Genomic DNA, 6736 nt, shown 5'->3' with positions numbered 1-6736 from the left:
AAATGTGCTCAAGTTTAGAGAAAACATTTAAAAGCGTATAATACACTCACTGTCCACTTTAATAGGAACTTGTTCTTGATTCTAAGATCCCTGTTCTTGGCTGCAGGAGTGGAACCCGATGTGTTCTTCTGCTGTTGCATGCTGAGATGCTTTTCTGCTCACCGTGGTTGTAAAGAGTTGCTATGAGTTACTGTATCCTTCCTGGCAAAAAAGCGCAAACCGATCTGGGGTGGGTTTCCCAAAAGCCTCTTAACACTAAGAGCATTTTAACTAGGAGAGAGTGTGTTCATTGTGATGCTCGCTCTACTATTTAACGATGATCTTTGTGCTACGATGCTTTTAGGAAACCCACCCCTGGCCATTTTCTTCTGACCTCTCTTATCAACAAGGGGTTTGTTTCCATCCACAGAACTGTTACTTGCTCACTCAGTGATGCTTTTTGTTTTTCGCACCATTCTGTATAAACTCTAGAGACTGTTGTGTGTGAAAACCTCAGGAGATCAGCAGTTTCTGAAATACTCAAACCAGTCCATCTGACTCAAACCAACACCTACAGTGCCACAGTGAAAGAAAGTCACACTCTGAGATCACAATTTTTCCCATTCTGATGTTTAAAGTGAACATTAACTGAAGCCCTGCATGATTGTATGCATTGTGCTGCTGTCGAGAGATTGGCTGATTAGAGAACTGCATCAAACAACAGGTGGATGGGTATTCCTAATAAAGTGGCCAGTGAGTGTATGATTTCAATATACAGCCACAGAAGGTTTTTGGATGATTGCTTTTCGGAAAACACCAACAAGAAGGACATTTGCTCATTTATTTGGACATTGTTATAATGCAGAAAAGTTGCTTGAGAACATTCTTAATTGTGGTGAGAACGAAAAGTAAAAAATAATAAGCGCTGTATACAGGGTGGTGTGAAGATATGTAGTAACTGTTCCTACACTGAAGCTGATTATTTTCCACTAGGAGCACATCCCAAAGCGTTTTATTCTTCTTATATTACAGCAATCTGTCAATGGTGGATTTTAAATTTATCCATGAAACAAGTGATTTCCTGTTTTTAAGTACAACCCCGATTCCAAAAAAGTTGGGACAAAGTACAAATTGTAAATAAAAACGGAATGCAATGATGTGGAAGTTTCAAAATTCCATATTTTATTCAGAATAGAACATAGATGACATATCAAATGTTTAAACTGAGAAAATTCATCATTTAAAGAGAAAAATTAGGTGATTTTAAATTTCATGACAACAACACATCTCAAAAAAGTTGGGACAAGGCCATGTTTCCCACTGTGAGACATCCCCTTTTCTCTTTACAACAGTCTGTAAACGTCTGGGGACTGAGGAGACAAGTTGCTCAAGTTTAGGGATAGGAATGTTAACCCATTCTTGTCTAATGTAGGATTCTAGTTGCTCAACTGTCTTAGGTCTTTTTTGTCGTATCTCCTGTTTTATGATGCGCCAAATGTTTTCTATGGGTGAAAGATCTGGACTGCAGGCTGGCCAGTTCAGTACCCGGACCCTTCTTCTACGCAGCCATGATGCTGTAATTGATGCAGTATGTGGTTTGGCATTGTCATGTTGGAAAACGCAAGGTCTTCCCTGAAAGAGACGTCATCTGGATGGGAGCATATGTTGCTCTAGAACCTGGATATACCTTTCAGCACTGATGGTGTCTTTCCAGATGTGTAAGCTGCCCATGCCACACGCACTAATGCAACCCCATACCATCAGAGATGCAGGCTTCTGAACTGAGCGCTGATAACAACTCGGGTCGTCCTTCTCCTCTTTAGTCCGAATGACACGGCGTCCCTGATTTCCATAAAGAACTTCAAATTTTGATTCGTCTGACCACAGAACAGTTTTCCACTTTGCCACAGTCCATTTTAAATGAGCCTTGGCCCAGAGAAGACGTCTGCGCTTCTGGATCATGTTTAGACACGGCTTCTTCTTTGAACTATAGAGTTTTAGCTGGCGACGGCGGATGGCACGGTGAATTGTGTTCACAGATAATGTTCTCTGGAAATATTCCTGAGCCCATTTTGTGATTTCCAATACAGAAGCATGCCTGTATGTGATGCAGTGCCGTCTAAGGGCCCGAAGATCACGGGCACCCAGTATGGTTTTCCGGCCTTGACCCTTACGCACAGAGATTCTTCCAGATTCTCTGAATCTTTTGATGATATTATGCACTGTAGATGATGATATGTTCAAACTCTTTGCAATTTTACACTGTCGAACTCCTTTCTGATATTGCTCCACTATTTGTCAGCACAGAATTAGGGGGATTGGTGATCCTCTTCCCATCTTTACTTCTGAGAGCCACTGCCACTCCAAGATGCTCTTTTTATACCCAGTCATGTTAATGACCTATTGCCAATTGACCTAATGAGTTGCAATTTGGTCCTCCAGCTGTTCCTTTTTTGTACCTTTAACTTTTCCAGCCTCTTATTGCCCCTGTCCCAACTTTTTTGAGATGTGTTGCTGTCATGAAATTTCAAATGAGCCAATATTTGGCATGAAATTTCAAAATGTCTCACTTTCGACATTTGATATGTTGTCTATGTTCTATTGTGAATACAATATCAGTTTTTGAGATTTGTAAATTATTGCATTCCGTTTTTATTTACAATTTGTACTTTGTCCCAACTTTTTTGGAATCGGGGTTGTACAACCCTAAATCAAAAAAAGTTGGGACGGTATAGAAAATGCAAATACAATAAAAAAAAAGAAAGCCGTGATTTTCTAAATTTACTTTGACTTGTATTCCATTGCAGACAGAATGAACCCAAGATATTCCATGTTTTGTCTCAACTTCATTTCATTTGGTAATATACATCCATTCCTGTGTTTCAGGCTTGAAACACATTCCAAAAAAAGTTGGGACAGGGGCAGATTAGAGCTAGTAATGAGGTAAAACAATTAAATAATGATGTGATTTAAAACAAGTGATGTCAACAGGTGATCATAATCATGATTTGGTACAAAATCAGCATCCAGGAAAGGCTTAATCTTTGAGGAGCAAAGATGGACCGAGGATCTCCAGTTTATCAACAAATGCATGAGAAAATTATTGAAATGTTTATACACAATGTTCCTCAAAGAAATATAAGAAGGGATTTGGATATTTCACCCTCTACAGTGCATAATATCATTAAACAATTCAAGGAATCTGGAGGAATTTTGGTAGGTAAAGGGCAAAGGGCTCAAGCCTAATCTGAACACCTCTGATCTCTGATCCCTCACTGCATCAAGAACCAGCATTCATCTCTACAGCTGATAGAACCACATGGGCTCAGGATTACTTTGGCAAACCTTTATCAAGCTACAGTACAGAGTTACATCCACAAACACCAGTTAAAACTTTACTATGCAAAAAGGAAGCCTTATGTTAACTGTGTCCAGAAGCGCTGTCGACTTCTCTGGGCTCGGAGGCATCTGGGATGGACCATCGCTCAGTATTGTGGTCAGATGATTCAGTATTCCAGGTCTTTTTTGTAAGAAATGGACACCATGTGCTCCGGACCAAAGAGGAAAATGACCATCCAGACTGTTACCAGGAACAAGTTCAAAAGCCAGGGTCTGTCATAGTATGGGGTTGGGTCAGTGCCCTTGGCAAAGGCAACTTACATTTCTGTGATGGAGCATTAATGCAGAAAAGTACACTGAGATTTTGGAGCAACACGTGTTGTGTTATGAATTTTGAAATGAAAAATATGACAATGACGATCCTGTACTGTTGCACACCTTCAGACCTGTTTGCAGGAAGAATGGGGGAAAATAATGACACTTGAAACACTTCATTACTTGGTGTCTTCAGTCCCTAAACATCTTTTAAGTGTTGTGAGAAGGAATGGAAACATTATAAAGTGGTAAATGCTTTACAGTCCCACCTTTTTTTTTGAAATATGTTGCAAGAATGAAAATTGAAATGTGTTTATTTTTAAAAATAAAACCATTAACATACATGAAGTACAACATCAAATAATGCGTTGTATTGTATTGAGCGCAATACTTTTTTGAGGTCAAAGATTATTTCGAAATCATTGTTTTCATATTAATTTCAACATACTGTCCCAACTTTTACTCATTTGGGGTTGTATTTTAAAGCAGCGGTAACCAGGTTTTTTTTCTCTCAACAGTCACCATTTAATCTTTATTTTAATTAATTAGTTACTATAGAAGCAAGCAGATTAATATAAACCTGTGATTTTAATTGGAGCTGCACAACTGTCAGAGCTGCTTTTCAAGAAAATGAATCAACACCTTCCAGCCAATCAGAGGTATGAAATTTTAGAGGGGTGTTGTTAAATACATCAAAATAAGTCATTCATTCAGAATGTTTCTTATTCAGTATGTTTATACATCAACACTTTTACAGCCATATTTAGGAATAGTGATATGTACTGTATATATTATAATTACTGTAGGTCATGGTGAAGCAGGAGAAAAGAGTGGAGAATTTAGGGCCATGTGGCCCTAAATTCATTAAGTGTTCTATTTAAAAAAAAAAAACTAATACAATTGGAAGTCTGTGATTCGAATTCAGTAGCTTTCGGTCCACGAAACACAAATAATTGGGTGTTGGGGAAAATTCTTTTTATAACCTACACTTAAAATCTGAACGTCAGTCTACCTTTAAGTATTGTCTTTAACCAGTGTTTCCTGGTGGTTTTTTTTTTAATTATTATTTTTTTATTTTATCCTTTATTTTACCAGTAACTTCCCATTGAGATACAATATCTCTTCTTCCAGGGAGTCCTTGCCAAGATGGCAGCTAGCTAGCTAGCTAGATAAAATAAAATAAGAAAGCAAAAAAAGTAAAAATAATAATAATAAATAATAATTCAATAAAAATGAATAAATAAATAGCTAGACAGACAGCTAAATAAATAATTAAATAAAATGTGATTATCTGAATGCTCAACTAAAAATTAATTTTCTATAAAATGACTTCCTGTCCAAATGATTAGCTAAACCAGGTAAGATTAGCAAGGTGAGTAAGCATTACAGTAAAAACACAACTCTGTGTGAAGAATATTCCAGACATGTTTATTATCTTCATCATAAATAGCAAAGTTTACAGAAATAATGCATTAGTGGCAAAAAAAAAAAAAAACCCTCAAAAGACACAGAACAAAAAATCCAACATTAACTGATTTTGCAAATTTGTCAGGATAATATAAAGGAGATCTAGTTCTCAGGAAAAAGTTTATTAAATATTGTTCATCGCTCCTTCAGTTGATATACAGTGGATATAAAAGTGTTCACATCCCATTAAAATAATGTTTTTCTGATGTTAAAAAAAGAGACCACGATAAATAATTTCTAAACTTTTCCCACCTTTAATGTGACCTGTACAATTCAAATGAAAAACAAACAAATCTGTTAGGGGGGAAAAAATAAAAAAATGTACAGTAAGCCGGTTGAATAAGTGTGCACACTCTTAAACTAATACTTTGTTGAAGCACCTTTTGATTTAATTACAGCATTCGGTCTTTTTGGGTTCACGCCTGCCATCAATTAAAATAACTCTGATTAACCCCAAATAAAGTTCAGTTGTCCTAGTAGGATTTTCCTGACATTTCCTCAGTTGCATCCTCCAGTAAAAGCCAGGGTTCACGGAAAGCTTACAAAGCACCAAAGGGATCTCATTGTTGAAAGGTATCAGTCAGGAGAAGGGGACAAAAAATTTTTTTCCACAGCATTAGATATACCATGGAGCACAGTGAAGACCGTCATCAAGAAGTGGAGAAAATATGGGACAACAGTGACATTACTGAGAACTGGACGTCCCTCCAAAATTGATGAAAAGACCAGATGAAAACTGGTCAGGGAGGCTGCCGAGAGGCCTACAGCAACACTGAAGGAGCTGCAGGAATTTCTGGCAAGTACTGGTTGTGTACTACATGTGACAACAATCTCCCATATTTTCCACATGTCTGGACTATGAGGTCGGGTCAAAGAAAAACATCCAGGCCCGGCTAAATTTTGCAAAAAAAAAAAAAAACCTCTCCCAAAAGCACGTGGGAAAATGTGTTCTGGTCTGATGAAACCAAGGTTGAACTTTTTGGCCATGAGTCCAAAAGGTATGTTTGGTGCAAAAACAACACCGCGCATCACCAAAAGAACACCATAGCCACGGTGAAGCATGGTGGTGGCAGCAGCATGTTTTGGGGTTGTTTTTCTTCAGCTGGAACAGGGGCTTTAGTTGAGGTGGAGGGGAATTATGAACAGTTCTAAATACCAGTCAGTTTTAGCCCAAAACCTTCAGGTGTCTGCTAGAAAGATGATGATGGAGAGGAATTTCATCTTTCAGCATGACAATGGCGACAAAAAAGTTCTGGAATGGCCCAGCCAGAACCCAGACCTAAATCCAATTAAAAATCAGTGGGGTGACCTGAAGAGGGCGTGTCTTGTGCACAGCCCTCGCAATCTGACAGATTTGGAGCGCTTTTGCAAGGAAGAGTGGGCAAATATTGCCAAGTCTAGATGTGGCAGGCTGATAAACTCCGACCCAAAAAGACTGAATGCTGTAATTAAATCAAAAGGTGCTTCAACAAAGTATGAGTTTAAGGGTGTGCACACTTATGCAACCAGCTTATTGTACAGTTTTTATATTGTAATGTTTTTCCCCTTAACAGATTTGTTTGTTTTTCAATTGAATTGTACAGGTTTAATTGTCACATTAAAGGTGGGAAAAGTTTTGAAATAATTTATCGTGGAC

Source organism: Neoarius graeffei, chromosome 11 (genome assembly GCF_027579695.1).
Source record: "Neoarius graeffei isolate fNeoGra1 chromosome 11, fNeoGra1.pri, whole genome shotgun sequence".
In the NCBI taxonomy this organism is placed as follows: domain Eukaryota; kingdom Metazoa; phylum Chordata; class Actinopteri; order Siluriformes; family Ariidae; genus Neoarius; species Neoarius graeffei.
The sequence above is the reverse complement of the archived record's forward strand: the minus strand, read 5'-3'. Positions refer to the sequence as shown.